The sequence below is a fragment of the Miniopterus schreibersii genome (assembly GCF_964146895.1).
Source record: "Miniopterus schreibersii genome assembly, chromosome: 2".
Classification (NCBI taxonomy): domain Eukaryota; kingdom Metazoa; phylum Chordata; class Mammalia; order Chiroptera; family Miniopteridae; genus Miniopterus; species Miniopterus schreibersii.
Genome location: NC_138102.1, coordinates 100749057 through 100770305, shown reverse-complemented (window position 1 = coordinate 100770305; position 21249 = coordinate 100749057). Strand labels below are relative to the sequence as shown.

The following is a 21249-nucleotide window of genomic DNA, read 5'->3' as shown; positions in this document are numbered from 1 at the left end:
AAAAGAAATATGTACCAGAATATTCAGAAAATTATGGGTACAAATAATATTCAACTATGATATATAATAATGACAGAAGTGAAAAGTTGTTTTTATTAAAATAGAGTTTATTCGTTTTTCTTTTAATATAAACATGAGGAAGAAAAATAACATAAGTTGTAGCATTCTTTTCAAAATAAAACTACAATCAATACTCGAATCCCTGCACTCTGAACTCCATAAACAATGTTTTTCAAGGTGGTAGATTGTAATATTTTATGTGCCATTATTTATCATTTATGTTTCTGTCCTTTAAAAATAGTGGCACCTGAAGCACTTAATATAGTGTGAAGCCTTGCTATTTTGAGAGAAACTATTCCTTGGCTTTGTTTCTGAAATGTTTTTATAGGCAAAATTTCTAGGAATACATTTGAGAAGATAGGAAAAAATTTCATATAGTTGAGAACATTAATTTTAAAAAATATTTGAAGTTTAGGTGAGCTTTTACCAATTTCCTAAAAGATTAGTTAACTTCCTGCCCTTAAAAGCCTGAGGTAAAGGTTGTTAAGATTTATGTTTCCCCTTAGATAATGAGACTTAAAGGGGACACCTAAAACCAGGTAAACATGTGGGATAGGAAAGCTGGTTCATTCACCTACTTTCAAATCACTATTCAAGTCCAATTCCTTTCAGTTGATTACATGTGAATTAATACTGCTTCTTATAAGATTCCTTTACCAAATCTAGGAAAAAGAGTTTAGTGATCAAGGCAGATATACAGCAAAGCCCTGCAAAAAACAAAACAAAAAGGAGGGCATTTCTATGAAGATACAAGGGATCTCCCTAAAGTCTTAGCAATTTAAGCTTCGGCACTTGTAGAGGTATAAAGGCTATAAACTCACAAAACATCATTTGAAAGTCCAGATTTCTCTTAAACTTATCTAGTCCTGCAAATTCCAAATATTAAGCTTTTAATTTTAATTTCTTGCCTCAGCCCCCACTTGAAGTTAAATATTTAAAATTCATTTTTTTTTGTTTCAGCCAATGTTTGCCATCTGCAAAGGGCTGAAACAAAAAAAAAACCAAAACAACAACAAAAAGTCAAGATCAAAAGCCCCGTATCCCAAATCTACAAAACTAAATAAGTTCAAGATAAATTTAGTTAAACTTTCAAATGATGCTCTGCAAACCAACAGCAGCTACACTTCTGCAGCAGTTCCCCAGAGGCCCAAGCACACTACACCAGTGCATAAAATTGCACCAAGACTCACAGGACACCTCCTATTCCATTACCTGCTTGCTATCACTGGACCACCATGTTGGTTGGAATTATGAAAATATCTTTTGATGCATTTACTTAACAAAGGAGAATCAGCAGACAATGAGAAACACCATTCTATTTCTTAAGATATGCAGCATGGACCCAATAGAAGTAGAAAATCAATGACTGATACTTTCTCTTATTATCTCAAACATGCTCATATGCTAATAAGTAGTCCATGCTTGCAGAGAAGTTGAATGAAGTATTATTCAACAGCTTTTTGGTTCAAACTGATTGCCAGTGATGACTAGAAACTTCAATGATGTAGGAGGAAGGAAGAACCCTTCAATAGCTAACAACGCTGCAGTTTCTTCCTAAGCAGCTTTAGGAGTTGTTAGGAGCCCCATGTTTCAATGGTAATATTGCTTTGGTTCTAAAAGGATATGCAGCAATATTGGGAAGGGGGGCAGTCAGGAAAATAGGAAAGACATAAAAAGTATATAGTGCCTTTAAAGTCTAAAAATTTAAACTTCAATTAAAAAACCCTCACCTCGTTGACAGCTATCAGCCTACATCGTAAGCAGATATCTGTGTGTGGGCTGGGAGATTTTGCTTTGGAGCGGTTTTTGTAACTGTTTACATTTAAAAGGACGAGTATGTTGCATCGACAAGGTCCCATTCTTTCCTATGAGCATAGTCCTTGCTGTCCACGAGACTGTTGAATGCAGTGTCTGTCTTTTAGATGAAAATACTGACTTTGCAGGTTTTGGAGCAAGGGAGGTGATATTTCTCCAGTCCTCGTAGATGAGGGGCTCATGATGTTACAAGCCCTCATTTTTCCCTCAAGAAAGGATGACAGCATTAGAGCACTGAATGCCGATGAAATGATCAGCACTGAAAGACCTTCTTATAGCAGCTCTACACAGGTCTTTGCAATGGCCTTCACACAATCTAGAAATGGCCACTAGGTTCTGTGCTCTTTCTTTGCTAAGAAGAGCAAATAGAAAATTTAGGTTGTCATCTCTTAAGGAGCAAAGGTCAAAGTACACTGACAGGAACATTAATATTAAACTGAAGTAGCTCCAAAAAATGCCTTTGCATTTCTTTCACGAGGATCTAGCAGTGGTGCACACTCCATGCATCCTGACTGTCCCAAATCCTGGAGGCAAGAGAATGGCTCCTAAATCTATTCTTTTCCAGATAGAGGGACAAATGTTGATCTGAGCATAAGTTAAAGCCTTTCTAAGTAAACCAGAGCTACTATTGCACAGTCAGCTGTTAGCTGTGGGCACTAAAAAGCATGAATAAATTTGTAAATAAATTTGTGTTCAAGATCATGCTTACTGTATTCTTCTGGAAGCTTTACTCTTGTGAGTGGATGTAATCTCTCATCAGAACTATCCAAGGACCTATTTGCATCTCTGTTCTTTATGTGGTAATACATTGCTAAGGTCACACATGTTTTAATGGGGTTCTAAGATTAGGTTTGGCTGTGCTGGGATCTAGAAATATTGCTGAGCATGAGCTATACTTTTTAGCAAGTGGCCCTGGAAATACATAGTTTAAATGGTTGCTCTCTTCCTCTCTCCTTGCACATCCATTTGAGATTTGTTCAGGAATATTGTGCTTGCCTTGGATGGTCAGAAGGATCTGATTCCAAAGCTAAGTCTTAGGGCATCTCCTGGTCACTGGTGTGCTGCAGGTGGTGGCCCTCACCGGCTCCCAAATCCAACTCAGAGGGCTCCAGGGTGGCAGGCGCTGTCACTACTGCCACCAAGTCCTGGCTGCCACCTCCTGGACCTCAGCTCCTAGCTGAGAAATAAAAAGTTTTAATTCATAAAGCCAGTCTAAAATGTGTAACTCCCAAACTAATTGTAATCCTGTCTGAAATTTTATTCTGTACCAAAAAAAAAAAAAAAAAAAAGGGAAAATGTCCAATCCCACTAGTAATGAAATGAACTCACATTGGAGTAGCTATTAAAGTGTCATTTTCCACATTCAAAATGAGCCAAGAGTTTGTTTTTAAGATAAAATCCATTTGACCAGCCTGAGGTGAAATGAACAAATTGTCATACACTGCTAGTAAGAGTCAATTGTTAAATTTTTTTTCAGAGTAATAATTTAACATGCATAAAACCATTAACAGTTTGAGCACATATTGTCTACCCAGCAAGTCATACTGATGAAATAATAAAGAATAGATATAGAAATTTAGCTACTTGGATTGACATGTTTGTTTATAATTTGAATATATAACACTGAATATGTAATACTATGTAACTATATAATTATATGTATAAAACAACAGAGGATATATATATATATGCACACACATATATATAAATGTCTAGAAAGGCCACTGCACTATATTTTCACAGAATATTTAATGATATGAAAAAGTTTTCATGCTATGATATTGAGTAGAAAAAAGGAAATAAAAAATATATAGTATATCCCAACATCATTAAAAATAAGTATACATATTAATGCATAGAAAAAAGCCCATAAAGTAATATATCAAATGTTAATAGCAATTATCTCTGAGTGGTGGAATTACTAATCATTTTTATTTGTTTATTAAATACCATAGTATCATTTTCTGTATCCTCCATATTTTCAAAAATAACATGTACTTATTTATAATCAGAAAAAAGGTTTATTTAGAAAGAAATGAGAGAGAGAAATGATAGAACAATTATATGCAAAATAATTCATATTTGTTACACAGCATTAGGGAAAAACCCCCTCAGAAACCTCAAAGGTTGATTTTTTTCCCAAGTGGTTCTGTAAGCTTTAAAGTTGAATCAGCAACCGTGTGACAAACCGACTTTCTTGAATTGTCACAGGTGGCCCTAGATAAACAGGATGGAAAGCCAACTACTGACAGGCAATCGAGAGCCCTTTATCTAGAAGAGTCACTTAAGAAGGGAAAAATAGCTGTTCTGAAATGAAAGAAGGAACCTGGGTGAACCTTTGGGCTGCTGGAACCAACCTATTTAAAACCAGACTCACAAAACAGTGAGACTCACAGACCATAGAAATCCTCCTGTTCAATCCCCGAACTTTACCCACAAGAAAACTGAAACCAAAAGGAATAATTGTGTTTTTCTTCACAGGACATATTTGCCACATAATAGTCCTGTGGTCACAGAGACGTGGGAGGACCCTCCTTGGAATCCAGGCCCTGCTGCCGCCCGTCTCGACTCCTTCATTTTCCTAAGGAGGAGTTTAAGAAGGCAGTTAAGAAGTTGAAGGAGTTTTTAAGGAAGAGAAGCTCCGATCTATGCATGTGCCCCAGGAAGATAAAATGTACCCTCTTATCTTTTCACTCCCACATTCTCCCACCATTACTCAGTTTTTACTACTGTGTCCTCCAGGCCACTGTACTCCCCAAGGTTACAGAAACAGCACAGTCATGCCACCTGGGATGGGACACTGATGGGAAGCCGTGCCCTTGGGTATCTTGTGTTGTGAGCATTCACACGAACCCTGACCAGCTGGACTGTGGTTTACTTAATGTCTATCCCCCTGTCCCTCTGGTAATATGTACGAAACCGGCAGGTAACCTGAACATAATCTGCAAGTACTCAGAACATTATTAAGCAGAACTCTCTATTAATGGGATTTTAAAAAGTATTTTTCCTTCCCCAATTATCTGCTATCGCACTGTATTCCCTAGCGTTCCACTTCTCTCCCAGCCAGCCCCAGCTTTATCCACGACTCCTCCTTCCGGTGCATTCCCTCCATAAGTGTTCATTCAGACCCATTTCTTGTGATTCATTAATTCAATAGAATGTACTGAGGGATTTCCAGTCCAGCTCTGATGAGTAAAGAGCTTGAAAATCATAACTCCCCACCTCAGAGCAAAAAAAAGCTGACCAAGCTGAAAGTCAGTGCCTTATCTTGTACCCATCAGAGATTGAGGTCACAGGTCACAGCTATACCCTGTGATCTGGAGACGGGCAAATACAAAGAAGGAACTAGAGCCACGTGCTGGAGGGGACACTGAGACAGCACTTTTGATAAGTTGCTGGAGGCCAAATGTGGACTAGCCGGAGCATGAGAAAGCCCTGGGATCTGCTGCCTCAGGGGCTCTACACTTTTTTTGTTTTGTCTGCAGGAACCTCACTAGGTTCTCACAATGAAGAGCCAAGAATGACCATCTTTAGGCTCTGGCAGGGGAGGAAAATGTTTACTATTTTGAAATGTGCCTAGAGCATTCTCATAACAAAGACCTACTGTCTGAGGAAAAGACTTGTTCCACCTGGCTCCAGCCCAGTCTTGCCTTCCTGTCTCACCTGAGGGAGAAAAAAAAAGCTAATAAATACTTGTGAAGGTCACAGCTCAGAGACACGGGGCTGCTAAAAGACTGATATTTAATTATAAAATTGTATAAGAATGCTTTCTGTCCTCCACACCTGACTGCCACCTACAGAGCTCCAGGGAAGCAGAGTGGATCATGCCAGAAAAAGCTGTGAGGCACAGGCCCCATGTACTTTGAAGCCTCTGGTACCTGCAGCTACAGCAAAGATAAATACAGCCTGACATCCTTGCCAGGTTAACATAAAAGCTTACATTAGAGGCCTATTGACCTCAGCTTCTATTACCTGATAAGTCATGTCTGGCTTTCAACAAAAAATTGCAAAGCATGCCAACAGGCAGGCAAAAACACAATGTGAAGAGTGTCAGGGCCATTTGTGGATGTGGCAGAGATTTTGGAATTATTGGGTAGGCAATTTAAAACAGCTATGGTTAATATTTTAAGAGCTCTTTTGGAAAATGCAGACAGCTTGCAAGAAAAGATGGGTAATGTAAGTGAAGAGATGGAAATACTAAGAAGTCATCAAAAGGAAATGCTAGACATCAGAAACACTGTAATAGAAATGAAGGTTGTCTGTAACGGGCTCCATAGTAGATTGGACAAGGCCAAGAAGAGAACCAGTGCTCTTGAAGACAGATCAGAATCTATCAAGTGTCTCTTTGTGCTAGACACTGTGTTGGGCGCTAGTGAACAAGACAGGCTGACCTATGTCCCCCCAGAGCTGCCTCACTCCATTCATTCATCTCAAGTCTGCCTCTGTCCTGTCTCTCCCATCGTTGCTGCCCAATACCATCCCAGTCCTGACCTTGGCCTTTTTTGAAATCTCCCACTTACACTAACATGTTCACATTGGGTCTTCTTACCTTTCAATCCTGCCCCATGCCGATGGATTCTTCGCATTGCTGTAAAAAACCCCACAAAACCTCAAATATAAAACTACCTGCTTTCTCTCTGCTTTAGAGGGTACATGTTGCTATTGGGATAAATTCCAAATTCCTAAGCAAGGTATGCAGCATTGACCTCTACCTACTTGTATACCTGAAATTTTTACAACTCCCTACCTGGACTTTTATGCACAGACATGCTGTACTCCGGTTCAGTAACTTAACATTCTGATCTAGTTCCCTCCTCTTAATGGAATGGTCCTCCTCTTCCCTTTCTGGCCTTGCCTAGCCATCTAATTTATCCCCAAGACACAATTCAGAGATCAATGGCCATAGGAAGCCTTCCCTTCTCTCCCAGCACGTCAGTTATGTCTTCTCTGTCTACCAGAGCAATTACCACTCTATCATAATCACACATTCTTGACCATTCTGCCCTGGACTAGGCTGTGGGTTCTCTAACTGTAGGGACCATGTCTTAATACACCATGTTACAACTTTAACATACCTTTCTGAGGGACAGAATTGAATTCATAACACCCTACATCTTTCCATATATGTTTCCTTTCTATTTCGTGATACACCTCACATGCAGATAATATGGGGCATGAAAAGACATAACAAAAACAACTAAAGATAATTGCTTTTAATCATCAGCTTGTTTAGAACTAGCAGTTCTAAACAACATCAACGATAAAATACATCTCCCTCCCCCCAAATCTGTATGTTGGTTCTGTGGATCTCAAGAAAGAATCTAACTGCCAAGAACTTTCTGTGGTTAAAAACTTTCTGTTCCTAATCAAAGTCTAATAGCCATTGTTGACAGAGACCTCTTATAACACTGCCCTTCAAAGGACAGCCACAGGCTGAGCGGCCAAGCCTCCCCTACTGTGCTCCTTGTAAAGAAGCTCCTCTATGGTTTTTTAACCAATGAGTCGAGACCTGCACCCTCCAATTGGAGCTGCACACCTAGCTTTATCCTCATGTGCATCTTTACTGGCCAATCAGAGAGGCTCCATAATGACCAAATAGAATACACAATCTGACCTATCAGGACAGTGCTATTTGGACCAATCGGACCCCGCATGCAATGGACTGCGGGACTACAGCTGGGAACACAGCTAAGTTAGCCTGATGCTGGACTGGACTATACACGTAGGGGACAGAAACTTTGGACCATGGCTCTAATCCTAGTTCTGCTAAGGACACAACTACACTTCTTCTGTGGCAAGACGGAGGGAAATGGGCCTTGGAAACTCAGGGGTGTAATTATGTACAGATAACTACCACTCGTTCTCCTGTGCAAGTCTCAGAAAATTCCTTTTCTCATGACATCCCAAGAAGCCCACTTTCCCCTGCAATAGGTGGGGACATGGAGCATACTCCACTGATAACACCTGGATGAGTAATGGTGAACCAACCCAGGGCTTGTGAAAGAGAACTATCTGGATGAAACTCAAGCTCTAATAGCAAGGTTAAAAAACAACACCAAAAAAATGTGTATGTGGTGGGGAGGAATGGGGACAGAGGGAGGAACCCATTTGCAGCAACCTCCCTCTCCCAGGTCTTCAAAATGTGCCCTTTGCTGATAACATTTCTACGACTTTGGGCCTCCGGTCCTCTGACAGTTGCTCCCAGTAGAGGACCACCTGTCCTCCCTGCCAAGGAGGATTTTTAGGTGCATCTAGAGAGAGTGTCTGCTTTTGTCCTTGTGCTGATTGGTTCCACTAATGTGACACTCTACTAGCTGTGTTTTTCATATTCTTACGAGGAAATGCCACTTTGTATAATTTACTGCCAAAGCACAGAATTTGGTGACGAGTTTCAGTTCTGCACGAATCAGTAACAAGTATATATTGACAAGTACTGAATTTTGACTATTGAAAGGTCAAAACCTAAAAGCTTGGAGAAGAGAATTACAATAATGGGTGGGTTTCAAAGAAGAGGGACAGGTACCGGTGGCCTTTTCAGGGGTGCCAGAATAATACAGAGATTGACATTTCAAAGGTATATCTCATTAATCTTCTCCACCCATGGCCCATCTCTGTATTATTCTATATATGCCCCACACTCATCCACTGAGCCTTCCCTGGCAATAACCCTGTAATATTAGAGTGGCCATGCTTCCCAGTTTCCTGCTGTGTACTTGTTATCTTGGTATAATTACTAATAGCATCCCTTTCACTCTAAGAAGTGTCCAGGTTTGGAAGAGAAATTATATGGTCACCCTCCTCAGAATCATAACATCTCTGACATTCTATGACTCTGCTTGCACACTCTATTCCTTATCTACTTTTCAACTATCGCATTATCCCACAGCTTTCCTGGGGGGTGGAGGTGGGAACATCCCTGGGGAAGCCATGCTGTTGGATATGGACTTAAGACAGTCTCTGGGATCCTTGTTCAGGGCTCTGCTTACCACTCTTGGCCTTTGTCTGGGGAACTCTGTATTTTGAAATTTTTGTGGGCTTGCAGTGGCCCCACCCACTCTAACCAATTACTTTTGTTTCCAGCTTAGACTGACAGACATCTTCTCTACATCACCCTGACTTTACTGCACATTCATCCATCTCCCCTTTGTCCAGTCCCTTCTCCCAGTGATCTGCAATAAATAGACTAGTAGCTTCCTGGTGAAGCTGCCCAAATGGCCATGCTTTTAATGTCTGGCCTTCCCTTTGCTCTTTTTCTATTATTAATAACTAGCTAATTACATTGGTAGTACAGAGACTGAAACATTGCTGGTCTAATCCAGCTACATCCCTCCCTGATGATGACTTCAGCCATGGTGAATGATGTAATCCCGGCCTGGGAAGTAGGCAGAGAAGCCTGCTTGGAGGCTCCACTTTTTCAAGGGGCTACAGGGAACCTTCCGCCCCCCGCCCCCCCGCCTCTGGAAGTTGTGTGGTTGTGAAACCTGGAGTTGCTGCATCCATCTTATGATCGTGAGGAGAGCTAGTGGAGGATAGACAAGCTGCTGAGGAAGAATTCAGACCCCTAAATTGGATTGTTGAGTTGCTGAGCTGTGCAACAGTGAGACAACCTTTCTTCTAGATGTTTTGATTATTTCTTGAAATATAGCCACATAATTGGTTAATAGTTTGCATCTGGTAAGTTTTTAAAGTTTGTGTAGGTCTATTTCTGTTGTTTCTTGTTTCCATTGGCTGTTTCTCATGGAGCCTAGTTTCCCAGATTGCCATTTAACTTTGTGCAGAGGCCATTGCCCTAGAAAAATGGTATGTGGGGCTTCCCAGAGGCCTGGGCTGGAGGTGCTTCCTCCATAGAAGATTTGCATTTGCTTCTGCCAGGTGCCTGGGGCTCTACTGGTCCTGGACACCCAAAACCACATACCTGGCTTGCCATTTCAGAGTGGAACCTGTCCTGCCAGTCTGCTCAAGGCAATGAGGGTAGGGCTACAGACTCCTCCACTGTTTTTTCTTCCTGCTTTTTTCTTCCAGCTGTAGTCTGTTAGCACCCAGCAATCTCCTCGAGGTCCAGTAGTGGCATGGAGACAGGGCAGGTTTATTTCTGGTTCACCCTTACCTCAACAGAGGGACCCTTTGGAATATCGTCAACCTCCAGGAGAGACTGCAGTAGCCCCCGCCTGGGCACTGACTTCTCCCTTTTTCTGGGGAAGCTGGTGATCCAAGTCCAAGAATTCCTGTACTGGTTGCAGAAAAGGCCCTGGAGCAAAGAGGCTGAGCTCCTGCTCCCTTAACCTCTCTGGGTTCAGACTTTCCCTCAGCTTTGGGTATTTGCTACCAGCTTATCAGTTCTTTGATATTTAAGGTGATGCTCTTGGTATTTCATCTAGAAAATGCTCTTTTCATGAGGAGGGTTACTCTCCCTCTGGAGTCCTTGTCATGTAAGAAAAGACATTCATTTCTGTTTCTCCTGAGTCAGGGTTTTCTGCTTCTTTCAGCCAACTGGGTCTGCTCTTGACATCTATCCCATTCTGGGGGAATTTCTGTCAGTATGCCTGCAAGCTGGCCAGAGTGTCTAAAAGTAGGATTTGGCAGAATCCTGCTTCAATCCGGATTTCTTAGTTACCTTGGGCAAATATCTAGAAAAGGAAAAAAAAATTGTTTATAAAGGAGATGTGCAAATTACAACAAAAAAGAAAATTAACATTTACTGAAGTACTGGTAGCTTCTTGGCACATTGCCTTTATTTTCTCGGGACTGAAACTCTGGTCCTATCCACTAAACAATGAGCTCTATGGTTTAAGATGACAGATAATGTGATAGAATAGAGAGAGAAGAAGGGGAGAGAGGAGGAAATAAGGAAAGAGAGAAGGAGAGAGACCTGTTCTGTCCCGTTCCCACTGGGAACAAGTTCACATAAAGGAGTTCGCTCCCTCTGCTGTGTGGGGTCAGCTGGAGCGCATTGCACAACCATCACGAGGCCTCGTGGATTTTCATCACGGCTTCTGAATAACACTGCCAAGTTCACTGACAGTGCAGTTTACACCTGGCTTTGTTTTCAAGCTGGGACCTTTAATTAAAAATTGTACTTAGAGCCACTGTAGTTGTGGTGACCACAGAATCACTTTTAGCTAGATAGGATATCTTGGAGAGAGCACTGGGAGCCAGGGTCCTGGGTCCAGCTTGGTTTTCAAGTTGCCTCTAGATTGTGGCAGAATCTCAACTTCCCTGAGCCTCTTTGCCCCCAGCTTTGAAACCAAGGGCTTGACAGGCGACCTTTAAGATTCCTTCCCATTCTGAAGTGCTGTTCTATGAATGCAAATCTACTCAAGATTTTAAAGGCTCGGATGGATGGCAAATCATGGAGATGATTCCTGCAATAGTGTCCTCAGCCCTGCAATATTTTCCTCATAATCTTCCCAGTCCTTCACCTGGCTCAGTGCACTGTCCTGGGGCCTTGCTGTAGAAAGTGCCACACTGTGCAGCCCACAGCCCACAGCCCACAGGCCCCAGCCCTGGCTGCTGGTCTGCCAGCTGTGACTCTGTCTGTGAAATAAATGCTTCAGGCCAAGGGACAACTCACCCCTTTTCTGGAGACAACACATTCAAGCGCTGGCCAGGGGTGTATGTATTGTTAGTGTGCTAAGGCTGCCATAACAAAGCACCACAAGCTGGGCAGCTTAAACAACATTTATTTTCTCACAGTTTGGAGGTTGTTAAGACCAAGATTAAGGTGCCAGTAGAGTTGGTTTCTTCTGAGACCTATCTTTTTGGCTTGTAGATGGAATGTCTTCTTGCTGTGTCCTCAGAAGGCTGTTTCTCTAATCGCCCATCCCTGGTATCTCTTCCTCTTTTTATAAGGACACCAGTCATACTGGATTAGAGCCTATCCACATCACCTCATTAACCTTAAGAACCCCTTTAGAGGTCCTGTCTCCAAATACAGTCATATTCTGAGGTACTGGGGATTAGGACTTCAACACAGGCATTTGAAGAGGGCACACCCCAGACCCTAAAGGACCATTTGGCTACAGAGCTTCCTGGAGACCAGCCAAGGCCTTTGTTGCTACCAGTTCTCCCTCTGCCCAGTCATGCTGCCTTCACGCCCCACCCTTAGGTGTCCAGCCCAGAGCACCCTCAAAAATCTTCCCATGTTCAAATCTCTGTCGCAGAGCTTGTTTCCTGGGGAGCCAGACCCACTACACACTCACCTACCTTTCCTTTATTTTCCTTCTGGGGAAGATGACTTTGGCAGCATATCAAGAAAGCTATCCTTACAAATGTAGCTTCCTCAAAATGCAGTTTCCCACGATAAAGAGTGACCACCACTGGAGGGGAGTCATGGGGGTAAGTGGTCTGACTAGGTGATCTCCAAGGCCCCTTTTATAAGACTTCCCTGTTCTAACTTATTGTCACCTGATAGCTCTTCCTTAAATAGTCGAAGGGCACAGAGGCCCAAATAAAGGTGAAAGTTACATATTCTGCTATTCTTAGGTCAAAAGTAGCTCCCTGCCCAAGCTCCCAGTGGCCCCAAAACAGTTTTACTTTCTCCCTGCCTTCCTTTCTTATACAAACTAAGAATGAATTCCAGGTCACAGAAATCACAGAAATGAAAATTACAATGGAGTGAATTTAATTGAGATCTATTCTTTATTGAGCTTCTATATTGTGCAGAGCACTCTACCATGGGGAATAGAAAAAAAAGTAGAAAAAAAAATCTTGTTCTAAAGTCTTTACAAAGCAGATGGAGATGCAAGTTATATTCAGTCTGAAACTCGTCATTGTCATGGGAGATGTACCCAGACAGGAGGCCATTGTCCACTCTAGGGAGGACCTGCTGATAGAGGCCATGCTTCTGGAAATCAAAGTGAAATCTACAGCCTGTGACTGATGGGAACCCCAGCATGAGGATCTCTTTATCTCTCTTTATCTGGGTAAGGATCTATGGCCATTTGTCCTGATTTTGCAAGATGTGGTTTTGGGGGAGATGTAGAAGACTAGCTCTTCCTCCAGCTACCTTAGACCAACCTTTTCCACACTATGTTGATGCAGCCAGTGGGTTGGGGACCTCTTACAAATTATCTGAAAAGCCTTTGAGAGCTTCAGAAACAGCTATGGAGTAAACCATAATTGTTTGCGTTATTAATACAAAAAGGTTAACACATTTCTCAGTTGTTCTGTTCATCCTGGCAACTGCTATTGTTCACAGAGCCCACAGCCTCAACAAAACGTTCGTATATTTATGTCTGTACTGTTTCCTCTAGGAATCCTATATACTTCCCTAAGAAAAAAATCACATTGAGCCAAATATGTAACCTACATAATAAGCACAGGAAATTCTAAAAAATGTAGAAGAAAGCCTTCTCAGAATCAGGTAGAGGGAAAGTGGTAGGATTTAGCTGGTGAATCCAGTCCCTGCCTCTGCTGCCTCTCAGTGAAACCACAGCAAACAATGTGCATCTATCTCCACTCTTCTCCGGAGTGTCACCTGCAGTGAAACATTGAGGAAGAATTAACCATCCTCCAGAACTTGGCACGAAGTCTGATGAAAGACCACAGGGAGCCTTGGCGTGAATTCTGAGACAGCTCTGAATCCAGAACTCTGGAGCTCTCACTGGGCAAGACCGACCTGCATGGACCACTAGTACTTTCTTTGGGTTTGGTCAAGGTCCTAGGCCTTGGGGCATGGGGAGGTTCTAGAAGTCCACTGAGGGCTTCATATGGGGGCCAGGAGAGATTTGAGCTGAGTTGGGCTCTATGCTCTAAAGTCAGTTTAAAGCTTAAAGAGATTCTACAGAGATTGTAAACTGCTCTCTCTCTAGGATTTCCTACAGCAACTCTGATTCCCGCCTGGGATTCAAGGTCTGACCTAGATTTGTCCCAAGAGTGGCCCAAGACTGGCTGACTGATCAAGTATTAGCCAGTTCAGGACCCTCCTTGGGCATTGGAACTGATCTAGATCCTTTCAATCCATGTTCACTGCTCTAGAACATTCCCTAGGTAGTTGCTAGGTAGTGTTTGGATCTTTGCTTAGAATGTACTTACCCCAGACCATTGACTATTTAATACTCAGCTGAAGATTATGTAAAAATGCATTCAGTTCTTTTTCATGACTTACATTTGTCTGTATGTCCTCTGTTATTAGGAGTTATCTCCTTTTATTTGTTTTTGGAAAGTGGGCCCTCTTTTAACCTCTAGGGGAAAGTGGACTCTTTTCTGCATTTTGCAGGAAGTTCTGTGAGGAGAACTGAGTGCAGTTCATCCACCCAATGGTGCATAATGAAAATACACTGCATTCATGTGTCAGAATTTTCTTCCAACCATCACTCCCACCCATCATCTGTCTGATTTTATTGACATAAGTGGATATGTATATAAGTACACATATGAAACCAGATTACTATGCACATATAAAGATGTAGTTATTAAATATGGGTGTTCATATATATATGAAATCTGTAGTATTGTGTATATATATAAACATTGGTGGGTAAATATGAGTGTGTGTGTGTTTGTGTGTGTTATATATAATTATAAAGCTTAAGCAAAGTATGGCACAGGAACATTAATGTCAGTTGTATCCAAGACCAAATAATGTGTTTGTGACAGAATATGGAACTCTTTTAATACTGAATTTGAAACTATCGACTTCCTCAATTGCTATTTTAAGAATAGCAATTGGAGAAATGGACCACTGTTTGCAAGAACTCCCTGGGACTCTCCCTTCTCTGAGATCGACTTCTCCCCCTAGGCCTTGGGATTATTTTTAACCAGCCCAGAATATGGGTCTCTGCCTATTTGAGAGGAGAAGCTATTTTGCACGTCCTCAAGCTTTGTGCACTCTGCTCTTGAGGTAGAAGGGTGGAGGTGAGAGAGACAATCCTGAGTGCCTGGGAGTCAGCTGCACCATCTGCCTCCTTGCTGGGGATCCCTGCAAGCGGAGTACACGAGCAGAGGAAGAAGTGCTGGAGCTCAACCGTGGCCCTGCCTTTCACTTCCCCATGGTGGTGATGGGGCGTTGGGGGTGGGGGAGGCTTCTGACCTATCTTGGGCAGTACAGTGGTAGACCTGAGTATTTCACACCAAGACAGGTGCCCTCTACAAGATAAAATTATTTCCAGTACTGATCACTGGTCAGTAGTAACCATTATTCTTTCTATTAAAGAAGAATACACTTTCATTTTAAAGATATTATTGAAGTCATTAAATTATTTCAGGTGTGAACTAAAACAAATTTACCAGACAAAAACATTGTACTTCTCTGTTGGTACTGTTTCACTCTCTTACGTTTTAAACACAAAGAAAAATTCCAAGCGGTCATATAAATTGACAAAATGAAAGTAACCCAACTTCTGTTTCTTCATCATGAGCATCTCTGTGCTATTGTGGTTCATCTCGAATCTGCTCTTGAAACACAATAATTGCCAGCCATAGGGTGGGAGACAAGAAATGGGCCCAAAGTGAACTGGATCGAGTCCATAGTGTTACCAATTTACTCCCCAAATGTCTGCGTGTACGTGAGTCCATGTAAGTCAGGTTAACTAGGGATTGTCCTGAATAACTTCCATATAGAATGCAATGATTGTGGAAGGTTAAGGAATTCAACTGTGTGTATTTGACACTTGCATATATGTTAGTAAAACTCACCTATAACTCTAGCAACTTTTGAGAACCTAGACCCCTAGAAGATTCTTCAGGGAGGTGAATTTTGTTTAAAATGGCTGGTGCACGCTGATATGAAAAACAGATTGACTTTTAGTTGGTTTTATTGTGAACTTTTTTGTCCTACTTGGCTGTCACTCCCTCCTCCCCATCATAATGGAAAGAAAAGGGAATCTGAACTAAGAGGATTTGACTTTGAGAAATTGACCAAAATTGTTGGGGCTCACTTTGCTTATCTATAAAACGAAAATAACAGCACTTCTCTACTGACCTCAAATTGTTGTTATGAAGAGTCCATAAATATGGAGCCTGTGATGTGTATACAAATATTAATTTGCATGACGAGCTCCTGAACTTGCGGTTTGCCATGGAAGAGCCTGGCGGCGAGGCCCCGCCTTGGGCTGCCGTGATGCCCACCCTCCTCCTCTCCTGTCTGTCGCTGGCCCCGCTCCCTTGTCTGCTTCCTAAACACAGTGCAGGTGTTTTTCCAGGTTCTGGCTTTGACTCTTGGCTTCTCTCACTCTCCCCATTTCTGCCTTTTTGCCTTCGTCTCCCCCTGAGCTTATGTACTTTCTGCTTTCACTTTTACTAATTAGCTCAATTGACAACAGTTGCCAGACCTGCCCTCTTCAATGCCAGGCTAGCATTCCCACGGCCTGCTGCCTTTCATCTGCTCAGAGGTAACTAATTCTAAAGTGAACCCTTTATCTTTCTCCTGTCCTCTCTCCAGTAGTGTCCTCTTCTGGCTTGCCCACTTTTCTAACCTCTGCTGCGTCTTTCGGTGGCCCAAACTTGAAGCTCAGAGGCACCTGGCTCTCTTCCCGTCCTCACTCACGTCCAACAGAGACGAGCCGGGGGCACCAGGGCTGGGAGTGGCAGCATCAGGGCCAGCTGACTTCTGGATCCTGGCTCTGGCTTGCTCTGGTTGCCTGGCCTTGAGCAAGTTTCTTAACCGTCTGTGAATCCTGGATTCCTTCGGTGGGTTTTGACCCATGTTCTTCCGTCCTCTACCTGAAACACAAATGCACAGGGCCAATAATTTGTTATTTGCCTAATGTCTTTTTCCTTTCAGGGGTGTTGAATTTTTTAATTATAATTTTTATTTGTGTAAAATACACATAACAAAGTTTTCCCCATCTTAACCATTTTTAAGTGTGCAATTCCGTGCTAATAAATACATTCACATTATTATGCAACCATTGCCACCATCCATCTCCAAAACTTTTTCATCTTGAAAAACTAAAACTCTGTCCCCATAAAACAGAAACTCCCCATTGCACTCTCCCTCAATCCCTGGCAATGGTTATTTTACTTTCTGTCTCTGTGAATGTGACAACTCTAGGTACTTCATATAGGTGGAATCTTATATTTGTCCTTTTGCATCTGCTTTATTTCACTTAGCATAATGTCCTCAAGGTTTATCCATGTTGTAGCACGTGTCAAAATTTCCTTTTCAAGGCTGAATAGTATTCCAGCATATGTATAGACCACATTTTGCTGATCCATTCATTCGTGAGTGGACATGGGTTGCTTCTACCCTTGGCTCTTGTGAAAATGCTGCGTGAACAAGGCACACAGATATCTCTCCGATCCTCTCCCAGTTCTTTAGGGATATACCTGGAAGTGGGATTGCTGGATCTCGTGGTCATTTGACATTTAACTTTTTGGAAACCATACTGTTTTTCACAGCCTCTGTACCATTTAACATTCCCACCAAGAGTGCACAAGGGTTTCAATTTTCCACATACTCGTCAACTTGTTTTCAGTTTTTTGCTATGAGCTTTTCAAAAGATGAGGACTTAACTAGGATTTAGTCAGTGTTTTTCTAAACTTATTCTGAAGATTACCTCCTTGGGATCATCTGGATTGTTTGCAAAACTGTAGACTCCTAACCCCACCGAGGACCAAGGGGGACTTCTGAGCGAGAGCTTTTAAGCATCTCCTGTGCACACTGCCCCCCTCACTCACAGGAACGCCTCCCACAGGCGGCCTTGTAGGCCTGCCCACAAGCCGTGGGGAGGGAGACCTGGGCGGGAGAGGACCTGCCCCACCCCTTGAAGACCACAACGTGTCTGAGAACCCGAGCCATACCCGTCATGATCATCTCATTCTATGGAGTCAGATGACAACATAAATGAAAGAACTACAATTATTCATATTGTTTTTTTAAGTTTTCAGTCTTTCAATTACAATCTAATAGAACTCAATTCAAGGTCTGTAAACATGGCATTTTTAGCTGAGGAAATGCTCTTGATCAAAAACCAGATATTTACTGGTGATCCTGGAGAATGAACCGCTCTATTATCAGCTTCCTACAGACCTCCTCAAAGCCATTCTCAGGCATTAGGGAAGCAATCTCCACAAGGGCCACTTCCCTGGCTATAACCCCTGCTGTGATATGAGTCACGTCTTTTGTCTTGTGCCTGGAATTTGGGGATGTTTATGAAAAGCTTCTGTGAATACCAGTCATAATTCCTCATTTCACAAGGTTCTTTATTTCAGAAAAAATGAGTATCCATCACGTACAAACGTCATACACTTCCAGCTCAGCTCCATTGTCACCTGGAATTATTCCCTCTACCGTCTTACTAGAAATTATTTAAAGGCTTTTGAGAACAGTGTGTCACACAGACCATTCAGATAACAGTTTCTGAGGTACCACCAATAATGTTAAAATACACATTTGTATCAATTGTACCAACTTCATCTTTTTGAACAGAAAGTGGTGTCTTGGGTTAAGAAGTAAATATTAATAAAAAGCCAAATACCTTTTTCAGTGCAGGCAGGCACCTTGAGTTTGAGCACAATATCTATTTACTTGCTTCATTTAAATTCCCAAAGCAGGTAGAGATGTAATTAATACATACATCCTGATAGTATTTTCCTTAGCACAATATTAAGCACTGATATTTTAAGGTAAAGTGTGACAGTGAATAACTTTTTAAAAATACACAGAATAGGTCACTTGAGCTTTCTCCCTGTGATATCTCTTGGAATTCAACTTAAGCCTTCAGACACAGTTGTTAGATGAGATGACATGAATGTATAGAAAGCAAGACACAGTCCAGACTGCCCAACTAGTCTCGAGCAAAACAAAAAAGGCAACATTCCATCAAATCTGTAAGTAGAAATGCATGTCATGTAAACTGTCACTTACCCTCGTCTGTACTTGGCCAATGTTGATGAGGGCCGAGAGGAAAGTTAGAAATGAAATGCTCAGATGTGTGTGACTGAGCAGTAGTCTGGGAGAAATAAAGATACTAATTTATAGAAGCAAGTATTTAAACTGATTTAAAAAATTTTTTATTGAATTTATTGGGGTGACATTGGTTAATGAAATTATATAGGTTTCAAGACTGATTTTTTAAAGAAAAAATAAATTATACTTTCAGTTTCCACAGGGGCACGCTGAAACGGAATTGTCCACAGTAAGTGCAATGCCCTTTATGCAAACACCGGCTATTTTTTAAAGGCTCTAAGGCAGGCAAATTATTATGAATGGATGTTTGGTGTTGACTGTCTGACATCAAGATTGGAAAAAAGGCAAGGTGGGAAAAGTTGGCCCCTCTTTTTTCCTGTTCAATAGAAAATAGTAGGGAAGGCTTCTTTCGTTGGTAGGCTAAGAGAACAGAGCTATGCAGATGTTTATGTGCCACTTACCACCCGAGGACGATGCTGAAATGAGGTTGTGGTTTAGCAGGTCTGGGGTGGGCCTGCGATTCTGAAATTGGAGCACTTTGTTGGACTCTCTCTTACTGTTCTCTCTCTTGGCAGTTGTGGAGCAGATTGAATTTGCACCCCATCAACATGGCAGCCTGAGAAGCTTTGCATTGTCTCACAGCTGTGGAGCAGAGGCCCCGGACGACAGGAAGGAGCCCAAGCTGATAACAGTAGCCCTGTCCACTGTCAACCTCTTTGGCTCTATTATTAATCAAACTGAGTCCCTGTTTTGAGATTTAAAAAGTGTGCTTTATACTTTCTGGTGGGGTTTTAGAGTGCGAATGAGATTGGTATGGATGGTAGATGATTCAATAGCTTCACCAGAGACAAGAGTGTCCCCACTGTACAGAGATGGCCAGGCCCTACAGACATCTTCCTTTTGGGGGAAGCCCTAGGAAGGGGGGTGGATGGCGCCATGAACATTTCCTTTTCATGATGAGCTCTCATTTTTCTTCCCATATTCCTGATCTTGCCTGTATTTTAATTTCACGCAAAGCATTGGTTAAATTTTATCAGGAATGAAAGGTGTTTTTCCCCTAGTGCTCTGGCACAGAGAACATCAGGGATATTTTGAAATTCAGTGAGTCAAAGATCAAGGCCAAAGTCAAAGTCCTGTGTGGAGAGGTTGTAGCCAAATCCCGAAGTTGGCCAGGGCTGTTTTTTACCTTTTACACGATTGCTTTCATTAAGAATTAGATTTAAATAAGAGTTACAGGGTTGTGGGCAAAATAGTTTCAAATTTCTCCGCTTCCTAAAATCTACACATGCCACTCCCTCTGAGACCTCATGGCCCACGTGCACCTGTCAGTCTCTGGATTCAGTTGCAAAATCTCAAACTGATAACTGAGCAGTGGGTGTTTGCCATCCTTGTCTCTGTGTTCAGTGGCACCACCAGCTCCATCCAGCCTGTCCCCTATGTAGACAGCTACCTACTGAAACATGACTTAGCATCATTCTTGAATTGTTAGTCATGCAGGTCTTTAACTTTAGTTAAAGGGAACTTTTTATTTATCACAACTTCCTGATTCTGACATCAAATTTCCCTTACTCAATATCTGAGTCATTAGGGCTGTACCTGAATAAACAGTCCCATTGTCCTCCTTTCTGGGCTCTAAGTTTGTATTTTGTTGTCGCTTTTAAAGTTAGGTATATCATGTGACTTGTGTTGGTCAATAAAATGTGAGTGCAAGTCATATGTTACATCCAGGAGGCGTCATTAAGGGCTATGCACAATCTGTTCCCATTCTTCCAGTATCATGGAAACATTCCCCTAGAAATGTTCCCATCAGCCTGGGCCCCTGGATGTTTACAATAAGAGCACCCCCATCATCACATACTGCAATGTGTAGTGTACATGGAGCACAAGCTACAAATAAACCTTTGCTGTGCTAAGCTAGTGAGATGTATGTGTGTGTGTGTGTGTGTGTGTGTTTGTTACAGCAGCCTAACCTATTCTGTCCTGACTGATCCACTGGGAGGTGGTGTCATTCACTATTTGTAAGTACAGAGCTGCTAGGAAAGGACCCTTTGGTATAGGCTTCAATTTGTATTCTAGAATAGGAGGTGGGAAGGAGGGGCGAGTTCTTTCAAGTTTAGGTAAACAGTTATCACAGCCACCGCAAGGAATCACTTCCTCATCTTCTCAAACAGTTGCCAAATACTTCAGTCAAGAGCTGAAATTAGTTTTTGTACATTGTTAGGACTCCATCTATATTTGTTTATTAATAAATGAAAGTTTAAATGTTTATAATACTTGTCTGTTCATTCTTTCAACACCCTCTGCAGGGCACATCTATCCTGGATATAGACATATCCAGTCTTCAATGAAAGCTGGTAAAGGTAGGCACATGTAGTAAACCAGAGTCAGGTAGCACTCTTCTCTGGAAGGGGGATGAACTCAAGTGCATCGAGGTCATTTCATGTGTGTGTGTGTGTGTGTGTGTGTGTAATTAGGTACTACAATACCTTGGTTATTTTATTATTTCCATTCCATTTAGTAATTAA

General features: G+C 41.9%; 1 pseudogene across 1 annotated transcript; it reads right to left on the bottom strand.

Moving 5' to 3' along the window:
* Positions 1 to 2082: 2082 nt before the first annotated feature.
* LOC308552488 (cyclin-Y-like protein 1) lies at positions 2083 to 17623 on the bottom strand (annotated as a pseudogene). The gene is made up of 4 exons: positions 17617 to 17623; positions 16361 to 16536; positions 10490 to 10502; positions 2083 to 3034 (listed from the first exon to the last, which is right to left on the bottom strand). The product of its transcript is annotated as a cyclin-Y-like protein 1 (transcript).
* Between the last annotated feature and the right edge of the window lie 3626 nt (positions 17624 to 21249).